The sequence below is a fragment of the Artemia franciscana genome, chromosome 12 (genome assembly GCF_032884065.1).
Source record: "Artemia franciscana chromosome 12, ASM3288406v1, whole genome shotgun sequence".
NCBI lineage: Eukaryota > Metazoa > Arthropoda > Branchiopoda > Anostraca > Artemiidae > Artemia > Artemia franciscana.
In genome coordinates, this window is record NC_088874.1 from 314,422 (window position 1) to 340,696 (window position 26,275).

The 26,275-nt window shown below is 36.7% G+C and overlaps 1 long non-coding RNA gene across 1 annotated transcript; it reads right to left on the bottom strand.

Moving 5' to 3' along the window:
- Positions 1–53: 53 nt before the first annotated feature.
- On the bottom strand, positions 54–26,198 carry LOC136033543 (uncharacterized). The gene is made up of 3 exons (XR_010618938.1): positions 26,017–26,198; positions 10,380–10,540; positions 54–4,839 (listed from the first exon to the last, which is right to left on the bottom strand). It is a non-coding gene; the product is annotated as an uncharacterized LOC136033543 (long non-coding RNA).
- Between the last annotated feature and the right edge of the window lie 77 nt (positions 26,199–26,275).

The window sequence follows — 26,275 nt, forward strand, 5'->3', positions numbered from 1 at the left end:
TGCTTCTATAGGTCGTAGAGGAAATAAGAGAGCCTACCTGAAAGCAACTACAATTTATGTTTCATTTTTAAACAATTTAATCAACTATTTCCACAGAAATCCTTAATTAAACACAGTGACCATTAATAAGAAAGCACTGAATTAAATAACATCTCCGAGTAAATTGCAATAAAATATTAAAACACTGATAAAAGCTGGGGAGCAGGGGTAACAGAACACATTTTTAAACCATTTGTCATTATATCCGGACGCACAACACATTTATAGATGTTTGACGTGCATTTCTATCGTATTCGTTTCGATAATAAGCATTATAAAAAGTAGGAGTAACAAAAGACAACACGAACATTCCTTACTCCAAAGCCGACAAAACCCCCAGAAGGCCTAACCACTCCACGGCCCCACTTCTTAAAACAGAAATACAAGAAAAGAGATTAGAAACATTAAATTATAGTTTTAAAACAGTTATTTATCTATAATGAATTTTAGTCAATGTGCAACATTTTTTTTACAGCATGAATCTCTAACATTACTGACTTTTTACAACATTCAGAACAAAGACCCGGTATTGTGGTGATTGGTTGGAATATAGTTTTGACATTTTGCCAATGTGAATTTTATATCTTACAATGTACGCGTGTAACATTAACAAATCAAGGCATAGCATTCGTGACAAGGAGCAAAGCCAAGCAGCGTCTTTCTGAGGGGGGCGGGCACGATGATAACTATTTTCACAGCCGTTAAACAAGCAAATAGAGTCCAAAAAGAGCCTGAAAAGTCTTTCCCCAATGCTAGAATTATTTTAATCCACTATATAGGATAAATGTTTGAACATGGCACTAAAACATTTGAAATACGGGGATGTATACGTTAATACCCACTCACAATGAGATTGTACAATTCCGCGCATCGCTACCACTAAATCACATTTTCCACAGGATTTTCTAATTGGTTTAAAAATTCTGATTGGCTTAAAATAGCGCTAGCTAAATATCCGTATTAGCAAAATCTCACTGTGAATCTTACATGCTCAGTTTGGTCTTTCGGTTTGCGAGGCCTGATTATTAGCAGAGGAGACAGATGATTTTTTGAAAATTTCTAGAAAGACATTGGACACTTCGAGTATTTAGTCGTTTTTATTTAGCCTTTTCACTTAGCACATCTGAGCGTATTCATTCACGCTAATTTCCATTTTCTTTCATCATAATTTCCCAACTTAAACTCAACGACCATTTTTACTGACAGCAAATTACAGGGGGCCTATTAAATTCTCATCAAGACAAGGTCAACAACCTTTCCGTAATATATAAGAAATTCCACATGATTATGTTTTTAGGTTAAGTTTAAACTCCAAAATTATAGCTGTGAAATTCTGTCTTCTCTTTTTTTTTGTAATTTTATTGCCACTCTTAGTACAGTAAATTCATCATTTTTCAAATATCAAGTGACTTTAATTTTCAAGCAGTCAGTCCACATCAGACCTGCCTAACTTGGTTGCACGAGAAAATTTCTTCTTTTTTTTTGCTGAAAAATTCTCAGCTGCTCCCCACATTAAACCTTTACACTGATGTTTTTTGGAGAACAAGTTTGATTCTAAATAATGTGGTTATTACTTGTACATCTGACTTGTAGAAACTTTTTAGCAGAACAACTAGCTTTAGAAACCCACCAAGTTAGCTAATTAGTTGGTTAAGAATCAATTTAGAAAATTAATTTTTAATTTTTTTGATGATAAATAAGGGTAATATAAAACCTAAACGGTCTCTTTTTATTAATTAATGCCATCAAACCATAATATTGACAACCAAGTGATATGTAACTAACCTGACTCAACAAATTTCTACACATATTCGTTAGAATAGCAACATCTTTTGGTAATTTTTAGATAAACAAACTTAAAAGATTTCAGTTGGTAAAGCTATTCAACGCGGTTGGAAAATTGTATAAGAGCCCGTAATTATTTTTCCTTAAAACTGAACACAGCGCAAATACAGGATAAGTACAACACAAATTACATGATAAAGGTTTTGCGAATATAGATTATATAACCAATAAAAATAAAATCCATGAAGATATACAACAGTAGTTAATCAGATAATGACGAAACAAAAATTTACTACAATAAGACAGCCACGTGAGCAAAGGAGAGGGGCCCTTCCCCCTCAGAACTTGTGCTTTTCGCAATCACATCTACGATTTGCTTTTATTCGCGCTTTGTTCACAAGTTTGTTGTTCGTATTTGACATTTGAAAAACTTGCCCTGCCCCCTTCTCTAATGGTTTAAAAGCAGTCCAAAATCCAAATGCATAGAGTACAAATCCAGTAGGGAGTCTATATCCCTTTATTAACTTTTTTTTCATCTTTCTTTTGAGAATAAAGTTTAGGGAAATCAGGATTTTCGAAGGTCTGGTAAATAAACCGACCTGATGATTTGTTTTTCTGGTAACCAGTAATCCATTTTTGAAAATATAATGATTCTGAATGCGATTCTATGAAAAATAAGTGACTTCTGGTCTCAAAGAGCCGTAAACTCCTGGGCACAGTTTTAGCAAATAAAACGTACTCTTCTGCTAATTTTGAAAAAGAAAATGGCGGGCTGCTGGTAAGGATCCCCGATCACTAATTGGCATTTATTCAATTTCTTCTCTAAAGATACCATTACATTTACTATAAAAAAAATAAAAAACTTTTTTTCGGAGTAAATTGAAGAAACGATTTTGTTTCTTCAAAATATGAGAAAACTGAAAAACTCGAGACTGCTCATGTCACAGCTATTTCAAATCACAAGTCCAAAGAATCCTTAGAATTTACTAGAATTAAAAAAATTAACTGAAAATACCTTTTTTGGAATTTATTCATTGAAAGTAATATTTTTTTTTTGATTTTCCTTCAAAAAAAGCGAAAAAAATGACAAGTTTGTCCTCATAGACTTTGAAAAATAAATTTGGCCAAGAGACTGCTCATGGTCACAGTTCCTTCATATTACGAGTCCAAATAACTCTTAGAATTTACACTACACATCTTCGACCTGAAAAAGGTAAAGGATAAGGCGCTAGAATTTATAGTCTAAAACCGGCGTTGCTGATCTCCGTTTCAGGGCCCTTCAGCCAGGAAGTGCGATGGGGGATTGGGGGCTAGCCATCCTGTGCTTTCGCCGACTCTTCCTTATTACCTTCCCCAGATTTCTCCATGTACCCATATAGAGCTGAGTCAATTCTGGCTGAGCTTACAGAATCACTCCATTGACCCTCGTTCCAAACCAAATAACAAGCCACACCAGAAATTGAACCTTCATCCTTTGAACAAAGGATTCCAAGATGTGAAATGTAAAAGCAGCCTTTTCGTATGTTAAAGATAGTTTGATGTGACTATCACTAACTCAAACTGATTACCGTTGGTGTAGATGTGTCAAAATTGAGGTCACCTACAACGTGGCCAACCCGCTCCTAAAAGACACCATTCAATGATAAAAACCGCCAAACAGAAAAAATAAGCACTTTGGGAAGCCACATTTCACAGATTTCGTTTTGCTTTATTGTCGTTCATTATTACTTCAGACATTTTGAAAAAGGCATGAGCTGAATGGAAACAATGATGCATTCACTATTCGTTTTTATGTTGTGAGCCAATCACAATCAAAAAAATATTGGCAAAGAATACTTTATAAGCAGAAGACCAAGAGGGCTTGGTACTGAAGGGAATCAAGTCCATTCTTGAAGCAGTTGCTGGAGGGCTCCAACCAGGGCCGTATCCAGGATTTTGTTCGGGGTGGGAGGTTTACAAAATAAAAATAAAAAAAAAACATATAAAAAATCTGTTTATATGCATTATTGTTGCGTTTTTACGAGTTGGACAAACATTTCGATTGAGGAGAGGGTCAAAACCACTAGCCCCCCTCCCTGGATATGACCTTGGATCTATGATATCTTACTTTCTGTCCTATCACACAAAGTCACCTGGTTAATTTGCTTCTTGCTTTTTATCCTCAGCTTTTAGCAGAAGCCTACTTGTTAACAAAATTGTATAATAATTTTTCAAGTTTTAAGCAAAAATTATGCCTAAAAATACTGAATTTAAAATTAATTATTTAACTTCAGGACTCAATATATAAAAATTCTATACTAATTCTATTAAAAACTGAACCTTCAATAACCATTATTTCTTCTCTTTTGTTCTTCCTCTCACACGATATCCTGCTTTCCATTTCGAAGGAGAATCAATTCGATAATTCTCTTATCACGTTAATGATGTCACACTTTGGCTAGTTTATCTTAATCCAGGCAAGACCCGGGCAAGAAATAATTTCCAAGGTTGCGTTAATTCTCAGAATGACAAAAGAACTGAATAAGCCAAAATTTAAGTAAATTACTGTAAACGTGAATATTTCTTCTCTTTTCATGTACTTCTCAAAGAAAGAATTTAGCAAAATTTTTATCGGCTGCACATCCATACTCAGGAAAGTACACAGCCATTACTTGAAGAGGCAGCGTAAATTCGTCAAAAGAACAGGAGAATAAGCACCGATGATTGGAAAACACGGGAAACGTATACATATTTATCATCTTTTCTTGTACTTCTCAAATAATAAAATACAATTTTCATTGTAACACAATAAAAGTTACTGTTCTTTAGCCTTATTCAGCAGGTTAGGCCGTCCTCTCCTTGCCCTGCTATTCATTATTTTAAAATACATGCTTGGCCATAATGCTCTTAATAAGATGGCAGTTTTAGCACCAAATCCAGCAATAACAACTTCTTCGTCCTCAGCAGCAACAGATTCCAGTATTTCACTAGCAGCGTAATTAGGGCTCATTCCGTTGGCTGTTGTTGGATCTGTCACTGAAACGAAAGGAATTAAGCAAAGAGAAATGAAATGAAATTAGCGCAAATAAATTAAGCTTTTGAGACTCATTTTCTCAAATCAGATTTTTCAGAAGAACTCTGTTTTAAAATGTCTTATCAACAATTGCATTTCTACGAGTTAACAGAAAATTGTTGCAAAGAATTGTTAGTACATTTTTCTGACAATTCGTAATGTTGTTGGCGAAACTTTTTGGTGATCTGTTCCTGAAATTAAACCTCTCTTAGTTCTATAAGTTTTTGCAAGTACAATAAGCTTTAATCTTGAGCATGATCAAGGCATTTGATGATATTTTGATGTCAAGAGATTGCTTGATGTCAATAGACATATTACTAAACGTTTACTATCCAATCACTGGGTTTCAACTAATAACTATGAATCAAGTCAAGAGCATAAGATGCGTGTTTTTAAACAAACCCTATATTCGATTAATAGTTGCACTATATTTCTTTTTGTTATGAAGAAACAAGGTTGAATGATACACAGATGGATTTATTTTCAACCAAAAATAACAAAATCATTGAATGCAAAAAAGAAAACCAAAACAAATAAAATGTTAGCATAACTAAGTTAAGCCTCTGGGACTAATATGGACGATGAAAAAGAGGATATAGTGTTTTTCTCACTATAACAAGGGTGCTTTGCAAACACAGACTTTCGCTTACTTTTGACCTACATATTGCGGCTAGTTCAACCCATATTTTGAAAGTTTCTCTTCATGTTTTGTTTTTATTCTGGGGACTTAATTCAGCAAAAAATAGTTTTTAGTACTAAATATTTGAAATTCCTAGACTACTAGTACCACTACTATTAACAACTCACTGCAGTACTAGGCCACCTGAGGCCAATATAGCTTCACACGCTCCTCGTTTATCCAAATCTATTCAAATCCTCCTTCTTTACGGCAGAAATAAAATCTCATAATACTTATAATTCTTGAAGAATTAGCACACTTCTTTTTCCTATGCATGAACCGACAGAAAGGCCTTGGACTTATTGTTATAAGACTCTCTGTCCCCTTATTATGGGTCATTAAAGTTTTGTCATACCCTCAGTTATGTTCATTAAATATATATATATTTTTTTATTTTAGGCCTTTTTGATTTGAATCCTTGAATATATAATCAATTTAATAAGTGCCTATTTAAATAATTTAAAAATCACATACCGCTTTACTAAGAGGGGAAGACACCTTCAGGTCCTACAGCAAAGGCCTATGGCAAAGCCACTCCACTTTTATAAAATATGTTACTTTTGAGTTTTCAGTTTCGGTAAAATTCTAGACTAAGGATTTCTGATTGTCATGGAAATTGGAAATTTAAGGTTGTAATATACCCTTAAAAGATATTGCCAATTTACTATATCTGCCCTTTCCTTATTTATAGGGCTGAGAAGATAGCATAAATGACAGATATATACTAGTCTAACTTTAAACAATTTTTTTTTACCTTAATTTTGGGCTACCAGTTTCGGTGAAATTCCAGATCAGGCTTCTTGCTGTCTTGAAAATTAGTTGAGTTAAGTGAGTGGAGCTTTCAGGTATGAATTCAGGGCCGAAGTAAATCCTGGGACATTATCACAAAGCTACTATCCACCCATTCCTTCCTTGTTGGACTTGGAAGATTGCATACATGACAGATGGGTTAAAACCCATATAAGTTTTAACACAAACAATGTGCAACCTTAATTTTGAGGTTTCAATATCTTATTCACTGGCTCTAATCTAGGAGTAGAAATTTGGGCGACACATTCTCCTCCCTCAATATCACCATACGAATCAATTTTATTCCGACAGGAATCAGGCTAATGCCTCTGTAATTACGACACTCACTCCACCTTTCTTATAGAGGGGTTTAGTTAAAGTTTTCCTAAAATCGCTAGGTAATTCCCCTTTTATGCCATCTGCCTGCATCATCTAGATCTTCAGCAATTTTACTCATGGCCTCCCATGGCCTCCATTTCCGCCTCTTTTATTCATATCTAATACTTTCTCTACTTTCCTTACATTCCTCTTATTCTCATACGATCTGTTACTCCAATGCTTCTCTTACAAGCCCCCCTTCTTCCCTACTAAACTTAAACTATTTTCACTAATATCCCCAGTTGTGTTTCTAACCTTTCTCCCTAAGATACAATCTGCTACTTTATAAACGACTTTGCTAAAATTATCCCGTCCATCTTGTACATTGTCCAATTTTAGACTCTTTAGTTTAATATTCAAATGTTCCTATAAAGTTTCGCTCAAACTCTCATCCTGGAGTCTACTAACGGTACAGCCTTCCGGAAGGTAGTTACCCTTCCTAAATTTCAGCTTCAGATTAGCCCTAGACACTACTAGATAGTGATCATTCGTATCACACGGTCTGCTATAAGTGTACTATCAGTGAGGAGTAAGTGTCACAGTATTTGCCCCACGATGTCACAGGCCCATGCTTGTTATTACTAGATCGGTGGAGGAGGGATACTGAAAATTCCCCGTGCTATTTAGGTAAAACATTCTAGATAAATTGCACCATTAGTGATTATTTCTAAAGCCGCTCAGATCTCTCTAATTATCACACCACTACAAATCCCAACTGCTTGAGGCTGGATTCGGACAGAGAATGATCCGGCTGCTCTTATTCTACAAACTGACCCAGACCCTTCGGTCGCACGTTCCCAAAACTATACCTTCCCACATGAAAGATTTCTAAAATAAAATAGGACTCCTTTCCTATACAAAATCACCTTACTCCCTCTCTGAACTCTACCTAGGCAAAATGAAAAAAATAAGCATAGGTAAAAAGGTAATAAATCTTACTATTTCACAAGTCAGAAGCTATTTTAGAACTCAATTAAAACAAGACTTCATGATAAAGAACCCTTAATAGATCATCTCTTGCGCGGAGGCCCAAAGCTCTGACCAGTAGCAATTAAGTCGTATGAATGGCCCTCTGAATTGAGATGCAAAATTTACCCTCGGCTTTTCAAGCTAATTTTGTTTCCTGGATGATTCATCAGCAGCCTGCATTTTTCAGAGGCTTGTTGCGGATTCTTAAAGGACACCTCGTAGTTTTTTAAACAAGGAAAAATATTAACAGGACAAAAGATAATTAATGAATAGATAGAGCCAGGGTTGAGGTAATGAATTTAAAGACGGAATGATATAATATTAAGCTTACAAAAAGGACATTTACCAGATAATTAGGGCCGAGGGCCCCAACACCTTCCCCCTAAGATAAATGGCCAGCACCAGGTCACATTGGTAAGAACGTCAAAGGTAAAAACACAGAAAAAACACCAACTTTAGGCTCGAACAGTGATCTTTACTTTTAACACCACTAACAGCACTCCTATATACTCTGGTATCTTATATCGATTCTGCCAGTCTTCTGTTTACAATAACATAGTCAATAAGGTTGGCCGTCTTACTATCATGCAGACACCATGTTAACTTGTTGGCCATTCCACGACCAAATTCTGTATTGGTTGTAACTAGATTGTTATAGCCTACCTGCAAAATTGCGGCAGTCTATAATCGTCCCTATTTTCTTTTCCTATACCAAATTTACCTAGGCTAGGAAACCACCTATTCCTCTTTCTACCAACCTGGGCATTAAAATTCATTAATAAAGGTATAACATTTCTACCTAGGATCCTGTGTATTCGTCATGCACCTGCAATTAAATTCCATCTGAGCCACTGTCATCTCCATCAGTCGGCTCTGCAGGGCCATATACTACTATGGCTGACACCCTGCACTTTTTGGTCGTAATACAGGCAACTAGCATTGTATTATTAATACCCAAGCAACACCTATCAGCTTCCTTATCCAACGAAAGCCCTACTCCCTGCCTATGCACTCCATCCTTCCTGACAAAGTAAGGAAACTCTATATAATCTAATTTCATATTTTCTCCCCCCGGGGATATGGGTTTCTGGATCTCCTAACAACTTCAGTTCAAAACATCCGAATTCGTCAGTCATACTGTTAATATAATAGTTGTTTTTCTAAATTATGACATTCAAAGTTGCAATTTATATGCAATCTTCTAAGGCCCCAGAAATCAGGAAGAGGTGGAGAGGTGAACTATACCATGGTATAGTCCAAACTCAGGATTTGTTCCTGAGAATTTCATTCACCTAACTCAGCTACTTTCCATAAATGTAAAAAAAACCTCAGCAAGAATCAGTCATAGTTTTCATTGGTTTATACTTATTTGCACTGTATTTCACCGATTATGTAATACTTAGGACAAGGCGAGTAAGCAAAACACAGAAAATTAAACAAAATCAAAACACATTTATGTATTGCCGTTTTTTGTTAGAAGAGGTTGCTATACCTCCGGCCGAGTGGATTGGTGCGCAGGATTTAGGATCCTTTGTCCGAGAGGGTGAGCGTTCGAATCCTAGTGTATCCAATTATTTAGCTTGGGACGGGGGTCAGTGGCGTGACTCTGTAAGCTCAGCCAGAGTTGACCTAGCTCTAAATGGGTACCTGGAGAAATCTGGGGAAGGTAAACAGGAAGGGTGTTCGAAAGCACAGGATGGTTGGCCCCCCAGCCCCCCCATCGCACTTCCTGACTGATGGGCCAAGAAACGGAGATCAGCACCACCGGTAGGGACTGTAAAGTCCAATGCCGCATTCTTTACCTTTTTTTTATACCTCCGGCCCAAGATTTCTATCTAAATGTTGAACAATAACTTTCTGATATTGCTGGGTCACTCTAGATGGCATCCATAGTTTTTTTTCTAATATAACAAATGCAAGTTTCCCCTTTATTAATTCCTCGGATTCTTTGGACTAGCATTCAAACACAATTTCCAAAAACAGGAGGGCCATTCAAGACATTGGTACGTTTTAATACACTTAACAATTTTACCTTCAATTTTTCAGAAAAAAATGAAATAAAAACCGTAGAGCATTCAGCGGTAAAAGAGGAAGATCCTGGCTTTGAACTTAGTTTCCATATTATCTGGATTCGATTCTACTTTATGACTTTTATTCCTCTATTTGTCGTTTATATATATATATATATATATATATATATATATATATATTGTTCTATTGTTTTATTCTACCATATATATCTATTTTTGTATTCCCCTATTCGCATTATTCCTAATTTTGAAATTAGGTGCTTGACACTGGAATGCACAGGGGATTTTAGATTTAAGGAGGGGCCCAAAATATCAAAGGAATGTGGTGGGCAAAGCTAACAAAACTTTGAAGATAGGGTAAAGACGTGCGAAATATAAGGCACCTTTAGAAATCATAAAATTCTGACGGGTTGAGACCCAAGCTCCAAGTGTACGTACCTAGTTTGATGAAAAAAAAAATCAGTTTTGCAGAACTTATTTATCAGGAGTTCAATGACAAGTTACCATTTCCGATATTCAAGATGTACGTGGTCCATTTTAAGTGATTTTTTTGAGGGTAAAAAAGTAATATTCTCTAAAGTCCACGGGAAATTGATTTTCAATGATAAGGATTTACTAATAGCAAATTTCAAATGGCTAAAATAAGAGGCGAACTTACAACCATATACTCTTCCATCCCCAGTGAGGGCATTGACTGATAAATTTGTCCTGATGTATCCAGGACTAACAACAGTGACTTTAACATTATAGTCAGCAACTTCTGCACGAAGGGTATCGAAGAAGCCTTCTAACGCATGCTTAGAAGCAGAATACGCTGACCTAAAGAATACACAAGTTTAATAACAGACCAAAGTTATGAAATGTTAAAAGAAGAACAAACCAAACGAATCTAATAAAAAAACATCCATACCATTTCACTAGGGATACGGCAGTCTTCACCTGTGTTTTCCAGCATAGGTATCTTAGGTTTACATTGTTCATGCAACAGCTCAGACGCTTAGAACTGCTTTTTTTTAGAACCGCATTTATTTGTTGTTGTTTTTCCGCTTGCCACTTCGTACCAAGTTGATACTTTCAATTAATGTTGAAGAGGATATTGAACTAAATCAAAACACTTCTTCAGAAATGGTAAGGCATCAATTTGAAACTTTCAGGGAATGCTTAGTTTGATGCTGAATAAAACCAAAGACGCTATTTATATCCAGGTTGTGAAAAGGACCTATGCAAAATATTTCAGGAATGGCTACAGATATTAACTTGAAAATTTCAGGGCATGTTGAGGGGGGAATAATTAAATAAATCGACAGCCACTTGTTCTGTGCAGGTTGTCTAGTTGAAACTTTTAGGGAATGTTTAGGGGATGTTGAACTAAATCAAAACACACTATGTACATCCCGGTTTTAAAACGGCGTACCTGAAATAGTCCAGACACTGATATGGAAATCAAGTTGAAACTTTCAAGGAAGGCTGAGTTTGAAGCTGAATAAAACCAAAGACGCTATTTATATCCAGGTTGTGAAAAGGACTTATGCAAAATATTTCAGGAATGGCTGAGGATATTAGCTTGAAACTTTCAGGGCATGTTGAGGGGGGGAATAATTAAATAAATCGAAAAGCACTTGTTCTGTGCGGGTTGTCTAGTTGAAACTTTTAGGGAATGTTTAGGGGTGTTGAACTAAACAAAACACACTACGTACATCCCGGTTTCAAAAGGGCGTACCTGAAATAGTCCAGACACTGATAAGGGAATCAAGCTGAAACTTTCAAAGAATGTTCAACGAAATCTAAAGACACCGTGCGCAACCAGGATGTCAAGGGCTAAACGTACCCAGGAATAGCTAAATGTATCAAGTTAAAACTTTCAGGGAATGTTAAGGGTACGTTGAACTCAACAAAAACACTATACGTATCCAGGTTGTCAAAAGGGCGTATTTACAATATCTCAGTTACAGCTAAGAGTATATAATAACAGCTTAAGGGGTCCAGCAGACGCTTTGAGGGATTATTCGGCGTGGAGATGAAATAGATTTTAAATTTTCACTTGGCAGGACCAAGAAGAGCTTATCAAGAACAATGGATTCTTGAAGAAAAATTTGGTTGTACTGATTATTAGTGCAACAAGACCATCTTGTATATTGATATGCTAAAACATTACGGCCATGAGGACACCTCCATTAAAGTTTAGAACCAAGGTCGGAAACAAATCTGGCGGCTTTGATCCTTGTTTATTTGATTTATTTGATCTATGTTTATTTTTTAGACAACAAGTAAGAACTGTTTTTAATAAATTATTCCAAAATCCATTTATAAAAACAAACCAGCAGCTAAAACAGATTAGAAAGCAGTACTCAGTTTGCTAATTATTAGTATAATTCAGGTTTCAAATCCTCGTCACTCCTTAAACAAATAATTTCTGTTACAACATCTTCACACTGACAATTCTCTTGCTAGAATTTTGACTATGTAGACTGCATAGTCATGTCTAGGCGTATGTATTCATTCGTTTTGTTATTCATTTCAAACACATATGTTCCACACCATTAATATTACTATAGCCAAAGAGGGGTAGGTGATCTCTTCTCTATTCGAATGTTGGTTATAGGGAGACTAATGATAATATAGTTTGAAAGATTTTAGTATTTTTCTAATTCTATCTTAAGTATAATTTGTTGGCGTTGGCTTGCTATCTCGGTGCAATTTCTTCATGTTATGTCTTAAGAAATTCCAAAACATACGGAATGTATAAAACCACCATTCTTTTACATTCTTGCTCCCACCAGAAGAGATTTGATATGCCAACTGAGGTTTCAAAGTTTGTTTGAAATTTTAATATCTTATGGATTGAAAGCTAAACTACGACTGGCCAGCTTGAGTTCATCAATCCACAGGTTCACAACCAGATATTATCCACATGTTGACTATTTGAGAAAAAAAAATGAAAAAAAATGTCTTTCCCTGGTCGACTTGAAAAAACATCTTTTGACTTTCTTTTTCCAATCTGCAGTGATTTAATCTCCCAACTGAGGTTATGAAGTCCGTATACTATATTTCTGTTCAATCTTCTCTTGAACTAATTAAAAAAACTTTTCAAAAAATAAGTTTGACAGCTTGGATACACTTACACTTTTTTAATTTAGTTAAATTTTAAGAGCAAAATTAATAATAGAAGTAGCCCCGGAATTTCAAACATAATAATCTCAGTTGTTCTTGGGATACTGCTGAGATGTCATATTGCCAATCAGCATACACACAGTGCTTTTATTTAGTTAATCTTAAGGTAACATTTAGTTTTTAAACGCAATGAACAAATTACATAGCTTTGGGGGATCGACCTATGCAATAGCCATAAAAATACATTTAGAATACCCTCCAGCTATACTGAACAAAATGGCTATCTTAAATTTTGATTGGAAGGTTTTGTAAAATTATGAGCTAAAGAGGAGGGCTGATTGCCCTCCGATTACTTTTGACTCTTAAAAAGGGTACTAGAACTTTGAATTTCCAGTCAAATTAGCTTCTTTAAAATATCAATGATATTACTAGCGATTATATAGCAGTGCTGCCTATCATACTACTCACAAACCCTTTCAACACTTGCATGCGTATAGTTATTTTTGTTTAGTTGAAATTCCCCCTGAACATTTCAACTTAATGCACTAAGCATCATTAGTTACAGAAACAATAGAATTAGTATCAAAAGTATACACGTAGTGTCTTCTGGCTAGTTCAAAATCTGTCACAACCTATCCTGAAAGGAATAACTTTATAATGTAAGCCGTTATTGTGATATTGCTTTGTCACTCTATTGACATATACATGATCATAGTTCGTTTTGATTTAATTCAGCATCCGCCTAAATATTCCTTGAAAGATTCACCTTAGAACCCTTAGCTTGTGTAGTAGCAGTAGTAACATTAGCAGCATTATGCACATAGCACCTTTTTTCAACATCCCCTTCAGCACACGATGAAATTTTCAACTCAATACCATCAACGGGTCCTGAAGCAGTGCTGATACGTCCTTTTGACAACCTATGTGGACATAATATGTTTCGATTTATTTCAATACAGTTACAATATTGCCAAAAAATTTCCCCTTAATACCCTTAGGCTCAAGAGTAGAAGTAGTAGCGCCAGTAGTCATAGTAGTAGCAATAGGAATAGAATTAATAGTAGTAGTCTTAGCTTTAGTAGCAGCAGTAGTAGTAGCAAGTAATAATAATAGTAGCAGTAGAAGTAGTTGTAGGAATAAACGCAGTAGTATCATGATGTAAATATCGTCTTTTGGTTAGTTCAATATCTCCCACAACAAGCGTTGGAAGTTTTGATTTCTCACATGAAGCTGTTCCTAAGATATTGCTGATACGCCCTTTTGACAACCTGCATACAGATGGCAGGTTGTCATCCGTACAACAGAAGTTTTCAGACATATTCTCTGAAAATTGCACCTTTATACCCTTAGGCATAGTTGTAATAGTGGTCACAGCAGTAGTATAATTGCTCAACTTAATAAAATTAGCCGTTGCTGTGATATTGTCGATTTGCTCTTTCGAAAACATGTATATTCATATATTTCTTGAAATTTTCATCTTAATGCTCTTAACTTTACAAGTAGTTGCGATAGAAGTAGTAGTTGGAGCAACAGTAATAGTAGTAGTAGAACTAATAAATGTTGCAGTGGCAGTAGTATTAGTAGTAGTATGCACATATTGCCTTTTGGTCAATTGACCTTCCCCTTTACGTTTTCGCTGAGAGTTCCAACTTAATACACAAATCAATTCTTAAGATACACTATTTTGACAATCTAAATGTATATAGTATCTTTTGTTAGTTCGAATTTGCCATCAGTATTCTATCAAATTTTACCTTCATAGACTTAGCCTTAATAGTATTATCACCACAGTAGTTTCGGTGGCAGTAGAAGTAGTTGCAGCGTTAATTTTGTATTAGCAGCAGTAATAGCAGCAATAATAGCGCTAGTAGCATGTGCATGTTTCCTTTTGGTCAGTTGAACATCGCTTTCATGATGCTCCGGAAGTTTCACCTTAACACTTTAACCTGTTCCAAAAATATTATTGATTACTCTAAGCCTTACAAGTTGTCGCAATTGAAGCAGAAGTTGGTGTAGTTTAGTAGCAGTAGTAGCATAAGTAAAAGTAGCAGTGGTATAAGTGTTAGTAGAGACATACATATATTACCTTTTTGTCAATTGATTAAATACAAAAAAACAAGTTTTTTCAACTGAAAGTAAGGAGTGACATCAAAACTTAAAACGCACAGAAATTACTTCGTATATGAAAGAGGCTGCTTCCTCATCAACGCCCCGCTCTTTACGCTAAAGTTTTTTACTGTTTTAGAAAGAAGAATTGAGAGAAAGAGTCAAACTTTAGCGTAAAGAGCGGGGCGTTGATGAGGAAGCAGCCTCTTTCATATACGAAGTAATTTCTGTGCGTTTTAAGTTTTGATGTCACTCCTTACTTTCAGTTGAAAAAACTTGTTTTTTTGTATTTAATTTCTGAACGTTTTTGAATCAATGCATGTTTTGATTTTGGCTCTCCGCAGAGGAATAATCAAAACGAAATTTGATTTTTTTTTTTTTTTTGGGGGGGGGGCTAAATGGCTTTCTCATAATTTTGATCGAATGATTTTGAGAAAAAAAGAGCGGGGGCGAAGCCTAGTTGCCCTCCGATTTTTTGGTTAATTAAAAAGGCAACTAGAACTTTTAATTTTTTACGAATCTTTTTATTGGTAAAAGATTTACGTAGCTTATAAATTAGCTTACGTAATGAACTTTTGTATTCTCATGTTTTTATTACATATATGAGGGGATTCGCCCCATCGTCAGTACCTCGCTCTTTACACTAAAGCTTAAATTTTATCCCAATTCATTAAGAATGACCCCTGAATCACAAAAGCCGTAGAATAAATAGTTGAAATTACTAAAAATACTTTAGCGTAAAGAGCTAGGTATCATAAGGAGGTGAGCCCCTTATATGGGTAATAATTTCTGTTTGTTTTAAGTTTTATTGCTGTTCCTTACTTCCAGCTGAAAAAGCTTTTTCACATTTTTTTTTTTTTTTTTAAATAATGCTAGTAAATCCTGCTCTCCCTTCATGGAAGTTTTCTTTTCCCATGACAAATTCTCGATGGAAAGTTCCCCCAGCATATCCCCCTCTTCTCAACCCCTCCCCCCAACCAAAAAAATCCTCCTGAAAACGCCTGTATACTTCCCAATAACCATTACTATATGTAAGCACAGGTCAAAGTTTGTAACTTGTTGCCCCTCCCACGGGGACTGTGGGGGAGTAAGTCGTCCCCAAAGACATAGTTATAAGGTTTTTCGACTACGCTGAATAAAATGGCTATCTCAGAATTTTGATCCGTTGACTTTGGGAAAATAATTAGCGTGGGAGGGGGCCTAGGTGCCCTCCAATTTTTTTGGTCACTTAAAAAGGGCACTAGAGCTTTTCATTTCCGTTAGAATGAGCCCTCTTGCAACATTCTAGGACAACTGGGTCGATACGATCACCCCTGGAAAAAAAAAAAAAAAAAAAAAAAAAAAAAAAAAAAAAAAAAAAAAAAAAAAAAAAAACATAAACACGCATCCGTGATCTGCCTTCTGGCAAAAAATGCTTTCTGGCAAAAAACAGCGTATTCTCTGATACGCTGAATCTGATGGTGTGATTTTCGTTAAGATTCTATGACTTTTAGGGGGTGTTTCCCCCTATTTTCTAAAATAACGCAAATTTTCTCAGGCTCGTAACTTTTGATGGGTAAGACTAAACTTGATGAAACTTATATATTTAAAACCAGCATTAAAATGCAATTCTTTTGATATAGCTATTGGTATCAAAATTCCATTTTTTAGAGTTTTGGTTACTATTGAGCCGGGTCGCTCCTTACTACAGTTCGTTACCACGAACTGTTTGATCTTCCCTTAAAGTATTCTCCGAAAGTTATCAATTCCTGAGATCCACCCTTTTGACAATCTACATCCGCATTGTGTTTTTTAGTTTAGTTCAAATTCCCCCTCTATATTCTATCATAGTAGTAGTGGTAGTAGTAGGAACAGTAGTAGCAGTAATAGTGCATAATAGAATTTTTTTGTGCTAAAAGCCTATAGGCCATGGCAAAAAATATAAACACAGAACAATTACAAAGAAATTGCACAAATCCTATAGCATAATCCTACAGATATCTACTTCTGTGATTCATCATGAGACGAAGGAATCGTGCCAAGCTTCTGATACCCATAAAAAATTCATCCGACCACACTCTCTAACCGATCAAAATCATAATCCCCCTACCAAATACTTCAAGTCTCCATCTACGCAAATTTCTCCAGCAATTTCAGACCAGCACTGATTTTGTTATCTCTAAGTACCCAAATGCCGGACTTTTTCTGGTTGGCGAAGCTAATGAACTTAAAATGAATTCAATTTGCTCCTCTCTAAAAGTTAGGCAAATACTTAAAATACCACAACTAGGGAAAACACCTCTCTAGATGTCATTCTAACTAATCTGACACTTCTTCACATGTGACTTAATCTAATCTGATCTAATACACTCTTTATTTGGTAAGACACCCCCCTACCTGAGCTGCCCTTCAATATTCCTAAATAAGCCGCCTTCATCATCCGTACCCTAGGCATCACTAAAATGTTTTCTCAAACCCTAATCATGTTAATTAGCCTACGATTTCTTAAATAAAACAAACCTCAGTCACCGCTGACTACTAAACTATTTGTATACTTACTTATCTCTAGCCACCTCTAATAATATCCTAATTATAATTATTAATAGTGACGGAAGTAGCAGCAGTATTAATAGCCTAATCATGTTAGTCATGTTAGCATCCAACCTATAGCTTAATCATGTTAATTAGCCTACGATTTCTTAAAGAAAACAAACCCCAGTCACCTCTGACTACTAAGCTATTTGTATACTTACTTCTCCCTAGCCACCTCTTATAATATCCTAATTATAATTATTAGTAGTGACGGCAGTAGTAGCAGCATTAATAGTCTAATCATGTTAAGTCATGTTGGCATGCAGCCTATAGCTTAATCATGTTAATTAGCCTACGATTTCTTACAGAAAACAAACCTCAGTCACCTCTGACTACTAATCTATTTGTATACTTATTTATCCCTAGCCACCTCTTATAATATCTCAACCATAATTATTAGTAGTAACGGCAGTCGCAGCAGTATTAATAGCAGTAGTAGCAGGTACATTTTGTCTTTTGGTCAACTGAACATCCCACTCATGATGCCCCTGAAGTGTACTCTTGATATGATAAGCCGCTCTAAAATATTGCTGATACGACCGTATCAGCAACCTGTATGCACAAAGTATGTTTTGATATAGTTCAACTTTCCCCTCAATGTTTCCTCCGATTTTTTTTTCAAAATCATATGCCTTAAAGTAATCGCTACAGATTTAATAGTTTTAGTGATAGTAGTGATAGTAGTAATAGCACTTGTGGTAGCAGCAGTAGCGTGCAAATCTTGCCTTTTAGGTCAATTGATCATCTCCCTTATCATTTCCTGAGAATTCCGAATTAGTATATTCAGTCCTTCCTGAGTCACACCCTTTTGACAACCCATATACACATAATATATTATCATTTAGTTCAACACTCCCCTCAACATTCCCTGAAAGACTCATCTTAATATCATTCGTATTTTGAGAAAGTAGAAGTCAAACATGAATGCCTTTTTTCAAAAACATATACTATATGTTAACAATGAACCAATTGCATAGCTTGCAGCCCTTACCCTCAGGCCTTGGGGAAAGCGGGAAGGGGGGATTGACATCCCCAAATGCATAATTATTGAACTTTTCAACAATGCTGGAAAATAATGACGCCTCAAAACTTTGTTTGGATGCTTCTTTTGGGAATTTATGGTGTTTGTGGGGGGGGGGGTCTCAAATCACTTTAATTCTTAAAAACGGCACAAGAACTTCTGATTACTAATCCAATGAGTCCTCTCCAAAGCATATACGACAACCCTTTCTACAAGAAACATATATGCCCCCAGCTCATAACTTATAACCCTTGCCCTGAGAGCTGTAGGGGGGGGGGGTGTGTCTTCCTCACAGACATACTTTCTGGATCCTTCAACTACAATGAACAAAATTGTTATGTCCAATATTTTGATTGGAGGTGTTAAGGGAAAAGATGAGCGTGGAGGGGGGCTGGTTACTCTCACATTACTTTTACTCTTAAAAGGGGCACTATAACTTTCAATTTTAAATCAATTGAGCCCCATCTGAAGTTTATACGATCACCTATTTCATAAAAACCTTATATACCCTCATGGCATAACTTACAACCCTATCTTCAAAGCGCTGGTGGGTTGTGTCAAACCTAGAGGCATTATTATAAGTTCTTGAACAAAATTGCTAACTCATAATTTCAATCAGATGCGTTTGGTGAAGAGGGCTTACCGGGGAGGGGAGGTCTAAAAACCCTCTATCGCTTTGACGCTTAAAAGGGAGCTAGAACTTCCGATTTTCAACTGAATGAGCCTCTTCTAAAGTTAAACAGCCATTCCTTCCATAGAAACCTTAAATACCCCGCGGCTTAACCTCACCCACAGGCTCTGGTGGTTTTTTCAACCCCAAAATCCTTGTTATATGATCTTTGGACTATTTTAAATAAAATGACTGTCTCAATGACTGTAAATTTCTATTGGATGTATTTCGGGAAAACACGACATGTAAGGGGGGCTGGGGTGGGTAGCTGTCCTCTGGTCACTTACTCTTAACAAGAGCAAAGAGTTCATATGGCACTTGTGACAAGGCACGAAGAGCTAAGAGCCAAGAGATCATCTGGTGTGAGCTCTAACAAAATTCTATGAATCAATAGATTGATTTAAAAGGAAAATAAGACGCTTAATGCCGGTCAGGATTTAAAATAAGAGCTCTGAGTCACGATGCGTTTCTAAATATCAAAATTCATTAAGATCCGATCTACCACTCGTAAGTTATAAATACCTCATTTTTTCTAATTTTTCCTCTCCCTTTAGTCCCCCAGATGGTCGAATTTGGGAAAACGACTTTATCAAGTCAATTTGTGCAGCTCCCTGACCAGCCTACCAATTTTCATCGTCCTAGCACGTCCAGAAGCACCAAACTCGCCAAATCACTGAACCCCTCCCACCAAATCCCCCAAAGAGAGCGAATCCAGTACGGTTACGTCAATCACGTATCAAGGACATTTGCTTATTCTATCCACCAAGCTTCATCCCGATTCCTCCACTCCAAGCGTTTTCCAAGATTTCCCCCTCCAACTCCCCCCAATGTCAACAGATCTGGTCGGGATTTCAAATAAGAGCTCGGAGACATGCATTCCTTCTGAATATCAAATTTTGATAAGATCCGGTCACCCGTTCTTAAGTTAAAAATACCTCGATTTTTCTAATTTTTCCCAGCCCCCAGCTCCTCCAAAGAGAACAGATCCGTTCCAATTATGTCAATCATGTATCTAGAACTTGTACTTATTCTTCCCATCAAGTTTCATCCCGATATCTCCACTCTAAGCGTTTTCCAAGATTTCTGTTTCCCTCCTCCAATCCTCTATGTCCCCGGATCCAATTCGAGTCAAAAATGGAGCATCTGAGACATAAGATCCTTTTATATATATCAAGTTTCATTAAAAGCCGATCACCTATTCGCAAGACAAAAATACCCCAATTTTCACGTTTTCCAAGAAATCCACAGTGTCCAAGTGTTTTCCAAGATTTCCCCTCCAACTCCCTTCAGTATCAAAAGATCTGGTCGGAATTTGAAATAAGAGCTCTGAGACATGAATTCCTTCTGAATGTCAAATTTCATTAAGATCCGATCACCTATTCGTAAGATAAAAATACCCCAATTTTCACGTTTTCCAAGAATTCCGATTTCCCCCTCCAATCCCCCCAATGTCACAGGATCTGGTCGGAATTTAAAATTAGAGCTTTAAAATACAAGATTCTTCTAAATATCAAATTTCATTAAGATCTGGTCACCCTTTCCTAAGTTACAAATACCTCAATTTTCAAAATCCCCCCCCAACTTCACCAAAGAGAGCAGATCTGGTTGTCAGTCACGTATCTTAGACAGGTTTTTATTTTTCCCATCCAGTTTCATCCTAATCTCACCGCTTTAAGTATTTTCAAAGATTTCCGGTACCCCTCAGCTGCCCCCCCCCCAATTAGGCTGGATCTGGTTGAGATTTAAAATAAGAGATCTGAGTTACGAGGTCCTTCTGAATATGAAATTTCATTAAGATCAGATCACTCCTTCGTAAGTTGTCATTTTTTCAAATTTTTCAGAATTAATCCCCCCCCCCAATAGAGCGGATCCGTTCCAATTATGTAAATAACGTATCTAAGACTTCTGCTTATTTTTCCCACCAAGTTTCATCCCAATCCCTCCAATCTAAGCGTTTTCCATCATTTTAGGTTCCCCCACCCCAAACGCCCCCCCAATGTCACCAGATCCGGTCGCGACTTAAAATAAGAGCTTTGAGACACGATATCCTTCTAAATATCAAATTTCATTGAGATCCGATCACCCGTTCGTAAGTTAAAAACACCTCATTTTTCTAATTTTTCAGAATAAACCCCCCCAACTACCCCAAAGGCAGCGGATCCGTTCCGGTTATGTCAATCATGTATATAGGACTTCTGCTTATTTTTACCACCAAGTTTTATCCCGATCCCTCCACTCTAAGTGTTTTCCAAGTTTTAGGTTCCCCTCCCAACTCCCCCCCCCCCAATGTCACCAGATCCGGTCAGGATTTAAAATAAGAGCTCTGAGACACGATATCCTTCTAAATATCAAATTTCATTAAGATCCGATCATCCGTTCGTAAGTTACAAATACCTCATTTTTTCTAATTTTTCAGAAGTAACCCCCCCCCAACTACCCCAAAGAGAGCAGATCCGTTCCGGTTAAGTCAATCATGTATATAGGACTTCTGCTTATTTTTACCACCAAGTTTTATCCCGATCCCTCCACTCTAAGTGTTTTCCAAGTTTTAGGTTTCCCCTCCCAACTCCCTCCCCACCAGATCGGGTCGGGATTTAAAATGAGAGCTCTGAGACACGATATCCTTCTAAATATCAAATTTCATTGAGATCCGATCACCCGTTCGTAAGTTAAAAATACCTCATTTTTTTTAGTTTTTCCCAATTAACCCCCCCCCCACTACCCCAAAGAGAGCAGATCCGGTCCGGTTATGTCAGTCACGTATCTTAAGCAGGTTTTTATTCTTCCCATCCAGTTTCATCCTGACCTCACCGCTTTAAGCATTTTCTAAGATTTCCGGTTCCCCCCAACTGCCCCCCCCCCAATTACGTTAGATCCGGTTAAAATTTAAAATAAGAGATCTGAGTTATGAGGTTCTTCTAAATATGAAGCTTCATGAAGATCCGATCACTCCTTTGTAAGTTAAAAATACCTAATTTTTTCTAATTTTTCAGAATTAACCCAAATTTTCCCCACTCTCTCCCCCCAGATGGTCGAATCAGGGAAACAACTGTTTACAATTTGATCTGGTCTGGTCCCTGATACGCCTGCCAAATTTCATCGTCCTAGCTTATCCGGATCCGTTCCGGTTATGTCAATCATGTATCTAGGACTTGTGCTTATTTTTCCCACCAAGTTCATCCCGATCCCTCCACTCTAAGCGTTTTCCAAGATTTTAGGTTTCTCCTCCCAACTCCCCCCCCCAATATCACCAGATCCGGTCGGGATTTAAAATAACAGCTCTGAGACACGATATCCTTCCAAACATCAAATTTCATTAAGATCTGATCATCCGTTCGTAAGTTAAAAATACTTCAATATTTCTATTTTTTCCGAATTAACGCCCCCCCCCCCACTACCCCCCCCCCAGATGGTCAAATCAGGAAAACGACTATTTCTAATTTAATCTGGTCCGGTCCCAGATACGCCTGTCAAATTTCATTGTCCTATCTTACCTGGAAATGCCTAAAGTAGCAAAACCAGGACCGACAGAATTTGCAAATGCTACATGTCACTTGGTTAATACCAAGTGCCATAAAAAAGACACTAAAATTTATGATTACCAATCCAATGAGTCCCCTCCGAAGTATAGACGACCACCCTTTCTATAGATCCTTGATATTTTCCCGGGGCATAACTTACAACCCTTGCCCTGAGAGCTGTGGGGGCGGGGGTGTCTTCTTCAAAGATGTAATTTCTGGACCCTTCAACCACAATAAATAAAATTGCTGTCTTCAAATTTTGACTGGATGTCTTTGGAGAAATGATGAGCGTGGGGGGGTGCTGGTTGCTCTAAAATCACTTTTGACTCCAAAAATCACTTTAGGCATTATAACTTCCAGTTTCAAATCAAATGAGGCCCGTTTGAAGTTTATACAACCAACCATTCCATAAAAACTTTATATACCCCCAGGGTATGGCTTACAACCCTATCCCCGATGCAATGGGGATTGTGTCAACCATAGAGGCATTGTTATGTGTTCTTTGGACTATTTTGAGCAAAATCACTATCTCACAATTTTAATTAGATTCCTTTGGTGAAGAGGGGCAGTCGGGGGAGGGGACTAGCTGCTTTCCATCACTTTTGACTCTTAGAAGGGAACCAGAACTTCTAGTTTTCAACTTAATGAGCCTCCTCTAAAGTTTATACAACCACCCCTTCCATGAGAACTTTAAATGCCCCTTTAAATGCCCATAACTTACAACCCTTTCCCCCAGGCTCTAAGGGTTTGTTTAAACCCCAAAAGCCTCGTTATATGATATTTGGACTATTTTGATTAAAATTGCTATGCCAAAATTTCTATTAGACGCACTTCGGTACAATCCAACGTGTGTGTGTGGGAAGGGGGGGGGGTAGCTGCCCTTCGATCACATTGACTCTTAAAAAGGGCACTAGCCCTCTCGTTTCCCAGTCGAGTCCTTTTTGAAGTTCCTACAACAACACTTTCTATAAAAACCTTATATGCCCCTAGGGCATAACTTACAACCCTTGCCCTGAGGGCTGTGGGGGGGGGGAGTTGTCACCTTCAAAGACATAATTTCCGGAATTTAACTACGTGGAACAGAATGGCTATCTAAAAGTTTTGATCAAAAGTATTTGGGGAAGCGGTGGGCGTAAGAGGGGGGTTATTTGCCTTCCGATCTCTTTCAACTATTAAAAAGGGTAATAGCCCTGTCAATTTCTAATCGAATGAGGCCTTTTTGAATTTTCTACGACAAATCCTTCAATAAATAGTGCCCTGGTCTAAAACAACTAAAACAACAGGGACAGCATCAGGTACAAGTGATCTTCTACTTAGCCTACATACCAAAGGGAGAAGCATGCATCTCTATACTATAATTTAACTCCAACCTGCCTAATCTGCAAATATATAGCCAAAATTATGTAGTTCCAATGTATTCTGTCACCTGTCACCTTTTCCCCCATTCTTGCTTTGTCACAGTTGCTTCAATTGACAGGGAGTTAAAGGTTGAGGGATAGATTGGCAGAATCAATAGGTAACATATAACTTCAGCTATATATTTCTACATTCGGAGGGTTGGGGGTCAAGTAGAGCAGGACTGCATGTAAAATTATGTAAGCTATAATTATTGTGCAATTATAAAATATCATTTTTTTTTTACATATTTTTCTCTAGGCCTACAGGTCCTTTCTTTGGTTTATGCCACATCAAACATTGTATTCCCAGAGAAAAATAAGTAGCAACAAGCTATATATATACATGCACATATTATTTATCAATGAGGACTCTAGTGCTTATCTGTGACCACTCAGTAATATTGACAAGAAATGAGCAACAGACAAAATGAAATTTAAATGGCTATCAGAAACTGGATACAGGCTAAAGGGGGGTAAAAAAAAACAGGGCTGTATAAATGAAGTTCAAAAATAGGTGGTGAGCTTTTAGTGGAATAAATACTTCCCTAGCAAATTTTAAATTTCAACTATAGGTCATGAAAGGAGATTAATGTGAAGCTTGATCATTCTTAAACAATAATATGTATATAAAGAAAGATAGTATAGCCCAGAGGGTTGCATACTCAACCATGCAGCATGCCAAGACAATTTTAAGCTCCCATTATAAACTATGCACTCATAGCAGCAAATAGCAGCTATATCAGGCTAAAGGACCAATTACTACAGCTTATCTTGAAGTTTTTGTGCAAGTCAACATGGAATTTGTGTTTTATTCTGGTGTGAATAGAAAAAGCATAAAAGGCGTTTCTGACTTAAATTCCATACTTTACTCATTGTCAGATCTTTTGCAACTGTTGAAGAAGCAGTTAAGCAAATTCAAGTGTTTTGGCTCCCTAGGTAGGCTAGTTTGCTTTATACAGGCATTTTAGCTAATATCTTACCTCATAGTGGCAATTTTAAAAAGCATTTTTTTTTGCTCCTGTAGAATTAGAGCATATCTAAAATTTGAAGGATGTTTTTTACCAGACAGATAAAATTCTAGTTGAGTTACTTCTTGATATCTCAGAAAGAAGTTAAGTTAGGAAAATGAAACTTTCAGGGATGGGTCTACAGGCTAAAGTATATCCTGGGAAGGTATTTTAAAGTACCCACCTCCACTTCTTCTCCCTCTAGAGAGCCCTAAAATTTGACTCCATGACAGGTCTATACCTACTGAATTGACAAAACAACATTTTACCTTAATTTTCAGGTACCATTTGCTTTTTCTCTGCCTTTGGTTCTGAAAATTCAATTCCTTTTATTTGAGTAGAATTCTGAGCCATTATCAACATTTTCTTTTCAAAATTTAGGAAATGTATTTGCATAGGCTACAAGGTTTTAAAGAAGTTGGAAAACCTTGCCTCAAATTCAAAAATAAATCTTATTTTGGCTTAAAATCCCATTTAAATCATTAGAATTGTTTTTTCTACGCCTAGGCTAGAATCAAAGAAAAGCTGACTCAATAAAAATTTAAAAATCATGGCTTAGTTTGTCAGAATTCAAGAAAATATAAGCTAGACCTCCATGCAATTATTTATGCCTTAGAAATAAGGAATGAGAAGAGAGGGGAGGTTGAAATCACTTTCCCAAAGCCTAGGCCTAATTTAGACTCTGAATACATTCCTGATAGTGTCATTCTCATAACTAATAGGCTATACTTTCCAAGGCAGAAAAAGCACCTCATTCAGGATTATTCCTGTATAAAATAAAAAAAGTGCAAACTTTAAATATGGTCCTAGTAAGCTAATTACAAGCATTTAGGTCTATTGTATGTAATGGTGGAATTGAAAGTTTTATAATAAGTCAAGAATATAGGCTACCTTACAATTATTTAAGAATTAACGACGCTTATTGACGACTAAGGTCCCTGCGTCGGCCCTGCAGTGCATTCCTGCAGCGTGATTCGATCTGTGGGTCCCGTATTACCAAGCTAAGGTTAAATCCGTTTTCCAACGCTTCCAATTTTCAAAATAATTGCCAAATACAGGATATTTCTTGCGCAGAACGTATTAATGACGATTAATCATAAGAAATGTCAGCCACCTCTTATCATCATTTTTCGCGCTTTTTTCCTTATAG